Source organism: Corythoichthys intestinalis, chromosome 20 (assembly GCF_030265065.1).
Source record: "Corythoichthys intestinalis isolate RoL2023-P3 chromosome 20, ASM3026506v1, whole genome shotgun sequence".
Taxonomy (NCBI): Eukaryota; Metazoa; Chordata; class Actinopteri; order Syngnathiformes; family Syngnathidae; genus Corythoichthys; species Corythoichthys intestinalis.
The window spans coordinates 7,309,432-7,325,784 of NC_080414.1; the positions used below are offsets into that span (position 1 = coordinate 7,309,432).

Consider the following 16,353-nt stretch of genomic DNA (forward strand, 5'->3'; position numbering starts at 1 on the left):
CCACGGGGCACGTTCCTACAAGAACTGGACATTTCCGGGTGACCCGTGAAGTCCGCTGGAGGATCACATACGGATCGCTCAGCTTTGTTCCTTCGCCGCTTTACCGGAGCGTTGGCTCCCCACTCATTTGTCACGGTAAGCGATTTTCATTGCTAAGGAACATCTTGTTGTGCTGTAATGGTAGCGCGGGGATTCTGGGATTGACAAGCTAGATCTAGCGTCATCGTTACCACTTGTTATGCTTGTTTTGATGTTTGTTTGCTTGCTCTTGTGGGATTGTAATCAATAAATATCATTTATTCGGCATTTTCTAATCAATAAACATTGTATATTTCACAAAAATGTGCCTGTTGCTGACTTACTGCGACTGTTTGTAGTGTTTACTTTGTAATCGTTGTATTTGCAGCCATTTTTAACACAAAGTTGCAATTTCTGATCAGGTGGAAAATTTGACAGGACATCGGGCACACGAAGAGGGCAATAAGCCGAGTATAGCGCTCTCCCGGCAGGGGGATGTGCGACAACTCGCCGCAGTGGAATTCTCGGTAGACAAGGAGCATGTCAGCCACAAAATGCAAGCCACCTCCATCTTAAAACGTGTGCCATGATCCCAGTATTTGACATAATACAAAACATGATGCTACTCACTTCCTCTTAAGTCCAATGGTCCTACAGTTGTCGCACACTTGTTTTGGCCGATCTCGGGGTGAACGGGAACTTTCTGAAACCCAAAATGGCTCACACGCCTATCTCTGGTGCAGGTACAAAAGCCTCCAGCCGCTTGGCTGGCGTGATGCGAAAAATAAACAAATTAATCCGCAAAATCAGCCGGATCCGCAGTCCATCTGTACGCTATAAAGCAATACTGTATTTTGAGATGCTGACCCGGATGACATCACATTCGCATTCGTCCTAAATCCAAGACTGAAGCTGGAAGTAACTCATTTTCATGGCGCGGGACTCAAAAATTGAATATATAAAACGATTGCTTCCACACACATTCAAGCAGTCCGTTTCATTCAGGAGCATAAATCACCGCGTGAAATATGAAATAAACATGCTTTTTAGTGTCATACGCACTTTAGGCACACGATTCAGAACAGTTAGAGTTTTAACTATGCTAAAAACAAATTAAAACATTCACATATGACGATTGTTATGAAAAGTGAATGAATCACATTCATTACTATTGTTAAATTCACTACATTTCACCATGTGGCTGAAAAAATGTCAACAACACACCAGTGGCTAGCCAGGAAAAATAATTCATTATTCTAGTGTTTTCAGATGTCTTGCAGAATCTGAACGATGTTTTAAAATTAAACAAAACTGACTTCTGAAAGGATCAAGTCACAAGTACTGGCATGGAATTCCCTCTCCAATTTGAAAGCACTCAAAATGCTTGATGCATGATCTCACTAAGCCCAGCACAAATTAATATATCTTTTTTTTTTTTAAATCGTACTTGCAGCCTGACACACTAAGGGACAGCTAAAATGAGGTCATGCAACGGCATTCCCCAAGAGGAGGTGGAGTTGTTAATGCCTTTAACAACTGGAGAATTCACGCACACACACAAAAACACAATCTTAGCCAAAAGACAGCAAGTATGACAAAATAGCAGGTGTCGCCAAGCATTAAATGAACTGCTTGTTGTGGGCGTCTCATTTGGGTCAGATGGTAAAAGTCACTGGGCAGCACAAGACTGTGAGGACTTTTTGACGCTTTCAGTAAAATTATGTTTTGGCAACAGGAGAAATGACTCAGTTATCTGAGAAATTGTCCCACCTTAGCATTTTAGGAATGAGACACCCAAATGATTTTGAAAGATATTCAGCAATAGCATAGCCAAGGTAGATTTAAGCCAAGTCTACACTAGGATGGATAATTTTATGCCTTGTATATTCGGCAATATTTTATCACTGGACGCACAAGGTTTAAAGCCAAATGCTAGGTGTGTGTGTGTGAGAGGAGAACTTTCCTTCGTGTGCGTCCGTGACCAAATGCAAGTACCGTAATTTCTGGACTATAAGGCGCACCTGACTATAAGCCGCCAGCCACCAAATTTGACATGAAAACGGCATTTGTTCATAGATAAGCCGCACTGGACTATAAGCTGCAGGTGTCCTCATTGTATTATGGGATATTTACACCAAAAGATATTAACTGGTAACACTTCATTTGACAAAGGCATTATAAGACTGTCATGAAACCAAATGAACCACCATGAAGCTTTGAACCAATTGGCTGCAAAGCCTTATTGTTTCAAAAATCTTCATTTGGCCATCACTAATCCCTTGGGGGAGACAGTCAACCTCTGCTGCCACCTGCTGTCAACACTGTTGTCATCCAACATTCCTCCTAGCATGCATTGCGGCACTACAGATGTAAATAACAATCAAAATTCATGTTCTGTGATAATTATTTCTTCAGTTACTGTTCCAGTTGATTCATTAATTGCTAGCTATTGTATTTAGTAACATTTTCTTGGATAGTGGTGCCATAAGACTGTCATAATTATCACATGACACTGTCATAAGCATTATTGAATGCTTATAATAGATGTCGGTTAGTGTCATCCAGCAAATTATCTCACTTTTGAATGGACGTAAAAGATCTGAGCTGGACATAAATGGAGTTAGTGACATAATATGCCATATGACACATATTCACACCTGTCATAAGCATTCAGTAATGCCCATGATAGTGTCATGTCATAATTATGACGTTCTTATGACAGTCTTATGATGCCGCTGTCAAATAAAGTTTTACCTATTAACCCAAATAAATCATCAAATAAGCCGCACTGGACTATAAACCGCAGGATTCAAAATGAGGGGAAAAAAGTAGCGGCTCATAGTCCGAAAATTAGGGTACACCTTTTCTTATAGAAGGTTTGTAGTGTTACTTTGGTCTTTCAGTGCTGGGGTCTTGACAGCTTAGATTAGTTATATTTTATTCTATTTGTGTAGTGACAGGCTAATAAACAAATAGTGCTGCAACAATTAATTGATTAACTCGAGTATTTGATTTGAAAAAAAGATTAGAATTTTGCTGGTTCGAGTATTTGCTTAAAGTGGCGATGGAATGGTTTATTATGAAAGTGTTTTTATTTAGTTTTACTGATTTGGGTGGATACACTGCCCCTAGTCAGCCTCATTTCACATGGCTGAATCCAGGTGCTCCATGTTAAGAGCAACATAAACTAAGTTTTTGTTTGAGCTTTTTTTTTTTTTTTTTTTTTAATGTATTCGTAATTTAATTTATGGTTTAGGTATATTTAGCCATTTTGTGGGAATATGTGTCCGAACAATTTGTTAAGAGCATTGTTAAAAACATTAGCGTTTCATAGCATTCAAGCTAGCGGACTTTTGCTATGTAAGTTAGCCTATTATTCTTTTGTTGTACATGGATCCTTATTTTTTTGAGGCTCAGCTCAGGTATTTTAATTTTTCATGTTCCTAATCCGATTACTCTATCGTTCGATCTAACTACTTCATCGATTAATCAGCTACTAAAATAATCTAAAGCTGCAGCCCTATAACCAAGTAAGCAGTCAAATGTTAGCAAACTAGCGACTTAATAGTGAAGTCTACGTTTTTACTACATCATTTAAAAAAAAAAAAAAAAGTTTTTAATCGATTAAACCATCGGGTTTTTGCCATTTTAAAGTTAGAAAAAAGATCCCGTAATTTCCCAAATATAACGCGCACTTTTTTTCCCTAAAATCAACTTGTAAAATCATGGTGCGCATCATAAACGGGTACATGGATGGAGACAGAAATATATATATATATGAAAAACTTTTTTTTTTTTTTTACTGACACGGCCATGTTGTGTTGAAGAAACGTATGCGGCGATCCGTTGCCGACCTTTACGGTACGTGACGTCACCATTTTGTTTCGGTAATACTTCACTCTGATCGGCCGAATGATTTCGTCTGTTAAATTCTGCTTTTTTCACTTCTCATAAAGCACAGAATTTTAGTTTCTTGAACTCATTTGAGTCAACGTTTATTGCAGCTCCACTACTCGGACCACAACAAACGTAACAACACAGACTTCCTGTGTCCGTCAACTAGGTCTGTCCCTCGGGAAACTCAAACCCAAATAACAATACTTCCTATTGTTACGGTCGTGTCGACAGCGATGAGCTCTCTCGGATTTCCGACTTACGTTCTCGCTTTCATTTTACCGTATCAATCCATGGAGGAAACATTTATTCATCATGATGAAACCAGCAAGTTATACAGCAGCCTTTAGAAGAAAAGTCACATCTGTTTTGTTTTGTTCATATTATAACCATACATATTGTCAGTTTACGGTAATGTTTTGAACTACCAATGTGCTATGCTTGTGCTGTGTTCCACCAGTCAGTAAAATGACATTTCTGTATCTGCACACGAGCTCTGTTTTCTTGTATTCTTCTATTTATTGGTGCTAAAATTAGGGTGCGCGTTATACACGGGTACAATAATTTTCCCTAGATTTTACAAGTAAATTTGGGGTGCGCGTTATACACGGGTGCGCCTTATATTCGGGAAATTACGGTACTTTAAGTCACGACCACATAGTATTTCTATGCAACTCTACGGCTAGGTGACTGACTTTTGTGATTTGGGGGCGTGGTTTGGCGATAGGTCCATTGCACGAGATCCAAATCTTAAAGGGATCCTCTGTTTTTAAGACAAGTAATTCTTAAAAGATACATGTTAGTATGAGTTATAATAATTTGAGATTAAAACCCCTCTTAATGTTTTTGTTTTAATAAAGTTTGTAAAATTATTTTAAGTGATAGGTCGCCATTCTTGTTACGTGGCGGTGAGTGACTTCACTGGTCCCGTTGCGGAAATTCCAGCGTGTCACTCGTTAGCTTTCCCAACATATCGTCAGTTCTACCCTTCCTATTTGAACCAGATCTGAAAAGTGAAGAGCAGGACAGCACTGTCGGTCGTTCACAAGACGAGCTTCAGGGAAAAATGCGTGCAGCAAATACCTGATAAGACAAAAGTTGGGCAAAACTGGTGATGCTAGAGAGTCCTGTTGGGAAGTCCGGTTGGGAGCGAGAGTGTATGCTGTCCGGTTTTATTAGCAGATATTCAAGGTAAGCATATTGCCTTTTCAAACTTATCCCAATATAATTATGTAGATTGTTAGCATCCAGAGCTGTCGTCTGATTACAGTACAGGCCAAAGAGCACACCTTGTCTAATCCATGTCTTGTAAATTGTAACGTGTGGAAGCTAGGATATGTGTATAAAAGTACAAAAAAGGGGAGAAGCTTCCACTTATGCACATTTATTGACAAAAAAATAATATTTCCACCTTGACCACTCTTCACTCGGGAGCTCAGCAGTACGCAAACACGCGTTCCCTGACGAACTCCCAACATTGTTGTAAGGTCATCGTCAGAGTCACTGTCGTCACTGTAGCGTGCCATAGTGCTTTAATTATTTAGTAGGATTTGGGGAAAACTCCCACGAAGAATAGTCAACAAAAAACATAGCAATAGTAATCCAAATCTGCGTTTTTTTACTCACTCGAAGATCCAGGAATTAGACCGATACCATGGCAATGTCGCAGCCACGATTAGGCCATCGATTCCACAAAATAGACTGATCCGAAAAGCCGCTGTGGGACCAACGAATCAAAAAAATGGACAGATCCGAAACCAATATTGCAGACGCGGTGGGACCGTCGGATCCAGAAAATAGACGGATCCCTTACTTGACTGAGGATCCAGGAAAAATGTTCGGGCGCTAGCTGTAACGCGTGGTGGGTAGGATGCGTGCATACAGGGACCAAAAAGGGGGAGAAGCTTCCACTTATGCACATTTATTCAGTAAAAATAATAATTCCACCTTGACCACTCAATTCACTCCCTTTGTTTCCATTTGACTGGAAATTGTATCCAAAAGCAGCACATCGTGGCATTTTACTTCGCGAGTTTAGGCAGTAATAAGCAATTGTTGAACACGAAAGATACCAATGACGTCATCACTACGAGCCCGCAAACCATGGCACCAACTAACGGTCAAAATATGGACTAAATATTATAAAATATTGCCATTGATTTAACATTTTATGTGTTTCTAACAACATATTTTAGTACAAGAGAACCATTGTGGTTTATTAGAGCCTACATGTATTTAAGTTAGAGGATCTCTTTAAGTCAGTCCTGAGTCTTACCTGTTGATGGCAAGTCATGTTTAGTCGAGTCACGAGGTTATATCATAGGGGTTACGTCAAGTCGAAGGCTGTAAAGTTGAAGGTTGCCATTTTAAACTTAGAAAAAGATGTTTTAAGTAACGGCCACACAGTATTCCTATGCAACTCTACGGCTAGACTTTTGTGATTTGGGGGTGTGGTTTTGCGATAGCTCCATTAAACTGCTCCCTACCAGTTTAATAAAATCTCCGGACAAGAGGTACATTAGTGTAGCCGACATGCCGTATAGTATAATAAATTGAACGTTTAAGGCCATTATCCATCCTAGTGTAGACGTGGCTTTAAGTCCATTACTAATAAGTCATCATATTAGTTCAGAATAAAATGACAAATGTTTTGTTCACCGCTCACACAACTTCCTAGCCACAAACTAAATTTTTGAAATCAGTGCAGTTGCTCACATTGGTATGTGCCTTTTTTTTGTAAGCGCTTGGCAATTAGTGATTTAAAAAACAAACACTTTAAAAGCTCCTTTGTCTTCACTTCCTTCCTCAACTTATGGCTCGCTTTGACTTAAAAGGACATTCGTTCACCAGGACAAGTCAAAAAGTGTCGCTGTGGAAAAAGAGGCACCATGCCTTTTGTTCTTATGATTCCTACCAAGGACATGCCACACAAGTCTGTTACTTTCTATCCCTGTCTGTTTTGTTCAGTCAGCGTGTCTGCGGGAAGGATTACACGAACACGGATTTCCACAAAACTTGGTGAATGGTGGCATGAGTCAAGAAAGAATGTAATCAGGTTTGGTGCAGGTCAGTAGCAAAAGCATCAGCCGAACTTCATTTACACTCATAACAAGAAACAAATCTGCCAATTGGAATGCAAAACACAGAATACGCTCTAATGAAAAGCACTTGCTTTGTGAACAATACACAACATGCTTGTTTTTTTCCTTCCACAGATGTTAAGTAATGTTTACATTTGAAAATGGTTGTAGTATGCATTGTGTTGAATATACACTAAACATGTCCCGATCGATCGGGATGCCGATAATATAAAAAATATATATTTTCAATTTTAAAAATGTAAAAAAAAAAAAAAAATGTTTGCAAAAATAAATCTAAAACTCAAAAAAATGCATGTGAAAGCTATTTGATTGAAGCAACTTTTTTGATTGAAAGTAATAAATATGTGTTTGGGCCACATTTTGGCTACGACGTTTTTGTCTTTATTATTCAATCAAAAAAAGTTTTTCCAAAATATATATATATTTTCAAAAAGAAAAATTACTTCAATCAAAAAAAAAAAAAAAAAAAAAGAATTTCAATCATAGAAAGCGTTTTTGAATGCGAAAAAAAATTGAGATTGAAAAATTTGCATTTCAACACTTAATTTTTCATTGAAAAAGTTTTCTTTGATTGAAGCAGGGCCGGCCCAGCCTATACGCATACTATGCAGCCGCTTAGGGACCCTGACCACTAGGGGGCCCCCAATCTAGCAATTGTTGTTTGCTTTGTAGTTTGCTTTATTTGACTTTCGTGAGTTTTGATACTTGATTACAAGCTTAAAAAAAATAAAAGTTCTTCCTTAACTTCTTTCTTTCCTCTTTTAGAAAAAGGTTTGGCGCCATCTACTGTAAGTACTGACAATCATTTGGGGTGAGAAGTTTGAAGTATGCAGTGCAACAAAATCTGATTAATAAACAAAATATGGGCGTATGGGTTGGATTGCATGTATGTGTTTCACAGTACACTGTGACAAAATGGTGGGCCAAAAATATGGGCCCCTTTGCATTATTTTGCTTAGGGCCCCCAAATGGCCTGGGCCGGCCCTGGATTGAAGCAATCCTTTTTGTGTTTGGGCCATATTATGGGGTTGGACATTTGTGTCTAAATCATTCAACACCCCCAAAACGTCACCCAAAAAAAGTATTTTCAATCAAAGAAAAAAATCATTTGAAAAATAAAATTGCCCTCCCCTATTTTATTTTTTTTGGGGGGGGGGGGGGGGGGGGGTCATATGCAAAGCAAATGACTGTCTAAGGTGCTAGTCACATGATCTGTCCGAAAAATAATTTTGACCCATTCTAAAAATATATATATATTTTTTGTTCATTTCATTCATTTTTATTGCAGTTTTATTGCTTTACAACTTTTATATATATATAGGAAAGTCAATTTCATGCAATAACACTTTCCGGCCACCAAGAGGCGCCTGGGCCCTCTAGCCCCCCCTTAAAATCCGCTTATGGGTACGCCATTAACATGAATATCTAACTAAACGTTATTTAGGCTTCTACAATGTTGATCCTGTACATCTTTTCAACGTCGGTCTGCTATCTGGGGTGTGCGCCCCTAAAATTTTAGGTTAAGGGCCACTGTGCTCCTAGTTAAAAAAAAAAGTAAGTATGGAGCACAGAGGTTGCGCTAGACTTTTTCGTTGTCTGTCATTTTGACTGACAGTGTCATAAAAATCCGGTCATAATCTATTTTTACCCGTCACTTACATTTTTAAAATGATAATAAGGACATATTCAATAGTATTTAGTTTTCATTCATTTTTAATTAATATTCTGTCCGAACAAGCTTAACAAGAGGCAAACAGACAGCGGAGTGCACCAATCAGCGACGGGCAGACGTGCCGTTAGCAAAGCGACGAGGGCAGGACGAGGGACTTGCGCGCGGAAGTAAACATACGAGGAGAGCGGAATTTATTCAACATGGCTAGCGCAAGACAGACAGTTTTCAATGACTCGTGTCGATGTGTTTTAGCTCATTTAAAATTGAATTTACCGCGGATTGGAACATATTCTCGGCTCTCCCGTTCGCCATCCGTGTTGATGTAGAGACGACTTTCAGCGCGCAAGAGTGACGTTGCTCGTGAAGAACATGTCACGCAAATAAACAAATCTGATTTGTCAATTGATTTTGTACCTACTCCAGAGGCCGTTAATGGGCTGGGTCCCAGACTTTTCTCTCAGTGTTTGAAAAATACAGGGAGAACAGTCTGGCTGTGCCAGGCAAACACTCAGCTGCCTTGACATTTTTCCGAGTAAGGCCAACGACGTCATGCATCAAGAGAGACAATAGCTAATGAATATGCTCACTCGCCACCCTGTGGTCTTGGGTGTCAATTGCAACCTGTCAAAATGACGGATGGACTTCCATTTTTTCCGTCACCGTTTTAAAAAACCGGTCAACGACGGAAAATATTCGGTTAACGCAACCCCTGATGGAGCACTGTAAATTAATATTCTATTGCACATTTATTGTTGTGCACTTTCAACTAGTTTGATAGCATTAATAATGGTGAAATTCTTAGCAACTACTGTGTTTCGGTTGTTAGGTTGTGCTAAGTGTTTGGTATTTTGCGATTGTATTCCTTTTTTGGGGGTTGGGGGGCGAAGTGTCGTGTCGCCCAGGGAACCATGTCAGCTAGGAACGCCACTGAACAGAAGGGTTAATTGAGTAACGTTGCAACCAGTGCAAAACAAATACAAGCTCAGTGATTGGATGGCATAGTGTACGTACTATCAAGTGATGTCAACAGTATTGTCAACAGGTAAACAGCTACCACAAGCAAATCAACTGTGTGCCTTGTTCACCTAAATCTCCAAACACTCCGTGCACCGGATTTTCAGCTTGCATTCCTGAGGGTTTATTCTTCAGAAACAAAACATGACTTTGTTTTTTCTTAAATGCCGTAGCTCATTAAATCAGTTTAGAAAGCAATTTTTTAAAAATTATATTTAGCTAGCTTACTTTAAAAACCCAGTGTCTTCCCAAAAATGTCTCGGGGTACATCAACCTCCACGCTATACGCAATTAATTGATATTTTCACACGCCTCCTTCCTAAATGACGCATTTTTATCTTACTTTATAAAGGCGGCGTTCGTGCATTTCATCTTACACAGCTGTTAGCAACGAGAGCGTGAAACATCAGCGTGATTTTAACACCTTGACAAAAAAATTGGACGTTAGAGCGCTCGATAGCACCTCAAAGGAAAAAAAGTACAAACATCATCAACTGATGTTACATGAAAATCTGCATGCAAAGCTGCAAATGACAATCACAGCTCAAGCTCGCGTTGCAGTCATGCTAAGCGACACAATCACACACCTATATATGCTTCCATAGCACGGAGACTTGTTGTGGATCACTTACGCGGGATCAGCCGGTACCGGTGGACCGCCAGCCTCACTCTTCCCGGCCAGTGTTAACTTCTACAACACCTGCTTGCCCCCTCCTCGGAAAATTTACCCAACCTTCCCCTCTTCGCCTTAATTATTCAGCCCTCCCTCCCTTTCTCCCCCCAAAGAGGCAGACGCTTGCAGATCTGAATGGGTGATCACGAGGTTTGTATTACGCAGAGGAAAGGGGGAGGCGAGGTGAGGTGAGCGTGGGGGCTGGCACACAACCTGTTTACCGGTTCGATGAGTGGTGGTGCGCCATAAAAGGGCTGAAAAGCACATGCGATTGGTCAGAAAGGGGCTGATGTGATAGATGTTGGCACCTGCGCTCAAAAATGTTGGCAATGAGGGAGGAGGCTGCGTTGGCGGGCTGCTCCATTCACAAGACAGCCTCAGTGCCAAAAGCAAAACAGCAGAGATGAAAACATCCCAATTAATCCTACACTGACGTGTCATTTTTAGATCAGCTAAATATGGATATTACTCCAAGGGGGAAAAAATAAAAACATGCCGGGCAAATGGGTTCAAGTCACATGTAGCTTTAAATCTTTATCATCAAACAGAAAATTAGACTCGAGTCGCAGCGACTCGAATTTAAGGCAATACTTAGTAACTTTTCAGTTTTAGTCGACTTTAGCGACGCCAGTGGACAAAAGCGGTAGTGTTTTGCCTTAAAGTGGCTGTGACACACAAAAAGCATGTTTATTTCATAATACACGTGGTATTTTATACTCCTGAATGAAATGGACCACTTGGATGTGTGAAGAAGCGATATACAGTAGTACCTCTGCATACGAAGTTAATCCGTTCCAGGACCTTGTTTGTAAGTCGAAATGGTCGTATGTCGAGCAGGATTTTCCCATAGGAATACATTATAATTCCATTAATTTGTTCCACAGCCCAAAAACCTGCACTAAATCCTTAAAAAATACTGCTGGTACTATTACAAATGGCAATTACATATAGCAAAACAAATAAATAATAAATAAAAATCGGATTAATAATATAATAATAATTCCTGTAATAGTGTAACGAAACGGGTTCTAATAAGGCGGACGTTTTTTTCAGTACCTGAAGGCACCGCGGGGCTGACGTGACAAAGAGGGAGGGGAGCGGGTGAGAGTTTACTTTCGCTTTCAATGCTTTCTTGAGAACATTGTCAATTGCGGCAGACAGCAGGCGTTTTGTGTTGAATCAGTTGTGAAAGAAATGATGAAAACGTGGCGAAGCTGGCGATTTCTCTGGAGATGTTACCACAATAAGAATTGTCAGTTTAATTTATAAAGACTGGCGAACGATGGTCGGAGGAGGACCGTGGAGATGTATTGTTGAGCCATTTCACCCCACGCTCATATTTTTCTGTCATTTGCATCTTCATTTAGAAGGTAAGCGTCAACTTTTTCCTTGTTTCACCACCTGTACCAACCTTTTCTGAAACCTGTGTTGATTTGTCACACAAGAAAATCCGCCGCGCGTTCGTCTGCGGTGCTGCCATTGTCGTCGTATTTCGAGCATGTCGTCGGATGTAGAAACAAATGGCGAGTCAAATTTTACGTCGGATGTCGAAATGTTCGTGTGTCGAAGCGATCGTATGTAGAGTTACCACTGTATATATATTTTATTTATTTCCGGCTTCGGTCTAGCATTGAGGAAGTGGGCGCTGTGACGTGTACGGCAAAAGGAGTCCTCTTCACTAAACAGCCGTACTGTTGTATGAGAATGACTAAGGATTCAGCTGATTTTGCAGATTACCGTATTGGCCCGAATATAAGACGGTGTTTTTTTGCATTGAAATAAGACTGAAAAAGTCGGGGTCGTCTTATATTCGCGCTCTAGACGTTATACCCATTCACAACGCGAGATGGTGCCAGATATTGAAGGGAATGCTGAATTTGAGGAGTAATGTTCTGTCATGACAGATCTCAGCTACTCTCAAGTTTAACCAGTTTGCATTATTTTATTGCAATGTTTTTCCTTATTCAGATTTGTTACAGTTACAGTTAGACCTCACTTTGATGGTTAATGCAGTTATTGCAATTTAGTTGTTTTATCACAATAGATTGATTTATTTACATTTCAAAAACCAGAAGCCATTCATTTACGAATGTGATTGCACTTTAAATATTTAAATGTTCAGATGTTAAGATTTGAATGAGGCAAAATAACATGCTTTTTCTCTCAAATATATTGTTATAATCATTTGTTTTAGATGTACTGTAATAATTTTTTTGTATAAAAATTAATTTGGTGTTCAAAAAGTCTTTTTTCAAACTTGAGTCTTGAAAAAGAGGGGGTCGTCTTATAATCAGGGCCGTCTTATATTCGGGCCAATATCGTAATTCCTTTATTTTTCGCATCACGCCAGCCAAACGGCTGCAGAAAAATCTTTCTGTACGAAGGAGAGGCGTGTGAGCCTTTTTCAGGTTTCAAAAGGTTCCCATTCACTGATGGATATTGGCCAAAACAAGCCGGACTACTGTGGGACCATGGGACTTACAAGGAAGTGAGTAAACATCGTGTTTTGTATTATGTCAAATACTGGGATCATTTCAATGCGTAGGTGGCTTGCATTTTGTGGCTGACGTGCTCCTTGTCCACTCTGTCGACGACCGGCGGCTTGTAGGGAGATCACTATACTCGGCTTATTGCCCTCTTAATGTGCCCGGTGTTCTGTCAAATTTTCCACCCGATCAGAAATTGCAACTTTGTGTTCAAAAATGGCCGCGAATACAGGGATTAGAAAGTAAACACTACAAACTTTCTTTAAATAAAGGACTATTTACTTACTTTTCATTATGGATGGGCATGTAGAAAAGCTCTCCTAAGACACATTCTGTCATGTTAGCTGCACAACAACTGCAGCCACTCTCCTATGACTCTCTCGCTGTTTACGTCTTCGCCGTGTAGTAAAGCCTTATTTTGCCATATTCGTGTTGACCATTTGGCAGCTACGCTCTCCTCCGATGTCAGCTGGTCTGACATCGTCATTTTGGAGCTTAGCTCGCTGTCTAGCTAGGACTTAGCTCCAACATCTTGGCGAGGACAGTACAATGACATATAATACATGTTTTTGGGTAGTTATTTTTTAGATTTAGGGTTATTTTTGGGTACTTAAAAGGTTAGTTCTGATTTACACGGAAACTCGGGTTACGTCGCCAGCATAGGACCGGAACTCGTTTATATCCCGGGGACTACCTGTATGTCTTTTGTCCATACTGAACCGTTCCAAAATAGGTCCCAAACCAGTTGAAAACCTGGAAAATACTGAAGATATTTTATAATCTGGTGTAAATTAAATGTCTCCGGTGCCGTACAGGTTGGTAATATCCTAAATGTTATAGCAGGTGAGTGTGCCGAAGCTAAGACAACAACTCAAACAAACGGGAGCAATTTGGCTTTGGCAAACATGATTCAAACTTTAAATTTAAGCAGCCGTACTAAACTGCTTCGTTCAATGTGTCTGCATGTTTTACAACAACTCTGATCAGACAAGAATCCAAAGCAAAATAAAACAAGACAATGCCAATTTGAATTTGGTGGACCGTGTACAGGACCGTCTGTCTTTTAACACTGTCAAGCACAGACGAAGGAACAAGGCTAACTGTGTATCATTAATCCCCCTGGTCACAAGCGCATTTCTGCAACCTTAAAGCAACTTTTGCTCATAAATAGATTGTGTTGTAAATCTTATTAAGTGACCTCATGCTCTGCTGCTGAGTCACTTATAATATGAACCTGCGCTTGACCCTTCAGGGGACACTTCATTTGAAGTGAGAAAAAGCAAGCTGTGATTTATCTATCTTACTTAACTGATTTGCTCCCAAAAACGTATAAATACATTCTATTTTTAATTGTTTCAATGTCCCAAAAACGTATTTATACGTTTGTTTGGTTTTTTTGACAAGAGGCATCTCTAGGTTCTGTTGCACCTAAACTGCAATGCACAATGCTCAAAACTCGTTTCAAAGCAATAAAACTGGCCACTGGCGGGCAGTAGCGGATTTTGTAAGAACTCATCTCGGGCCAAGAAAGGAAGTGAAGAAAAATAGTCAGGAAACGGAAGTTGGAGGGATCTTGTGAAGGCGCGTGAGAATTTCAGAAAAATGTGGAGAAAAATCGGGGGAAAAAAGGCAAACGACACTGGAGGAGTGTTTTGAAAAAGAAAACGAAACAATCGTCAAAGAAGGATTCAAAAAAATCTATCTTGATGAGACAGACGGTGATGGCCACAAAAGCGTCAGGTTCCACACGCGTTTTGCGGAGCTCAGGTTGCGTTACTCCTAAGCCGAGGTTGAAACCAACCATGAAGATGATGAAAAATGTGAGACCGATCTTGATCCGGACTCATCAGATTACTGGGAGCCACCTCATTCAACCGGGAGCAGTTCAACAGTTCAATAGTTTTGTTATGTGGAAATAAATTGTTACTTTGCCATCAAAAGCTCTATTTGTCTTGTTGTTTATGTTATTTTGTAGAACGAAAACATTATTCAGATGTTTGGGATGTCACAAAAGCGAAAAATAGCTGTGTTAAAGTCAGTTATGTTTGAAATGTATGCTTTTACAAAAAGCTAAATTTCCCTGTTTTTTCATCAGAAATTGGAAAATTGCTCAAAGTAAGCTATTTTCTAATGCTGATTTCTAAAGAATGGAAAAAAATTAAAGATGTCCCGATCGATCGGCATCCGATCACGTCATTTTCAAAGTATCGGAATCGGCAAAAAAATATCGGACATGCCTTTTTTTAATATATATATATTTTTAAAACAAAATCGTTTTGTAATTGTATATAATGTTACAGACAAAATGTCTTACACTCATCCAGAGTCTTTAGTTTTGGCTTAAAGTAGGGCTTTCAAATTTATCGCGTTAACGGCGGTAATTAATTTTTTTTAAATTAATCATGTTAAAATATTTAAAGCAATTAACGCATGCGCTGCACGACCCACTCACGCAATGTCGCGTTCAATCTAAAATGGCGCCGTTTTACCTATATATGGAGCTAAAAGGCAGCGTAAAATGAGTAGAGCGAATTTTGGCAGTCTTTGGAGCCTTTTTTTAATTGGCTCAAGCCTTACAATCCCTCCCTCAACAATTACAAATATCGTGGGAAGCAATGTGGGGAAGAACGGTAGTAGTTGATCTTCTTAACAGCCTATGTTATTTCCCAACGCCGAGAAGATATATCAATTGGTGCCACTACGCACAGTCATGGTTGCACTTCCCATCATGCATTTGGGCAGAACAGTTAAATGGCTACAGTATCATTTACTGAAAGCTCAACAAATACACTAGATGGCAATATTTAGTCACAATATACAAAGTCACATTTATCCTTTAAGAATTACAAGTCTTTCTATCCGTGGATCCCTCTCACAGAAAGAATGTTAATAATGTAAATGCCATCTTGAGGATTTATTGTCATAATAAACAAATAAAGTGCTTATGTACTGTATGTAGAATGTATATATTCGTCCGAGTTGTATTCATTTTTTTCTTAATGCATTGCCAAAATGTAAATGATCGGGAAAAATTATCGGGAATGATTGGAATTGAATCGGAAGCAAAAAAAAAAGCAATCGGATCGGGAAATATCGGGATCGGCAGATACTCAAACTAAAACGATCGGGAGCAAAAAAACATGATCGGAACAACCCTCAAAAAAATATTAACTTTTTTTTCTGCTGAAAGAAGAGAGTCTAATCTTTCTATTGGTGGGTTCCATGTTTATATAGCAATAGAACAGAATTTTCTGTGGGCCTTGCAAAATCAGTCAAAATCCAGTAAAACGGCCGGGAGCGAAGGGCCTTGCTCCGGTTAAAATGGCTGGGAGTGAATGAGTTAATATTTATGCACCAGTCGCAGGGTTGCTCACTGTATATGAGAATTTGCATACTGTATTAGCTAAATATTTAGTTTCAAGTAAAAATAGTCAACTCAAATTCGCTTAAGCTGCTCACTTACACACAATGAGTTGCCACAGCAACTGTTTAACA

General features: G+C 39.5%; 1 protein-coding gene across 4 annotated transcripts in view; it reads right to left on the minus strand.

The window, feature by feature from the left end:
- myripb (myosin VIIA and Rab interacting protein b) overlaps nt 1–10,457 on the minus strand; it is a 226,526-nt gene extending 216,069 nt beyond the window's left edge. For 2 of the 4 annotated variants that reach the window (XM_057824331.1, XM_057824333.1), the window contains exon 1: nt 10,287–10,423. The gene's annotated coding sequence lies outside the window, so the exon portion shown is untranslated. Of the gene's footprint in view, nt 1–10,286 lie in introns of all 4 variants that reach the window. The other 2 variants (XM_057824332.1, XM_057824334.1) reach the window with 2 other exon arrangements.
- Between the last annotated feature and the right edge of the window lie 5,896 nt (nt 10,458–16,353).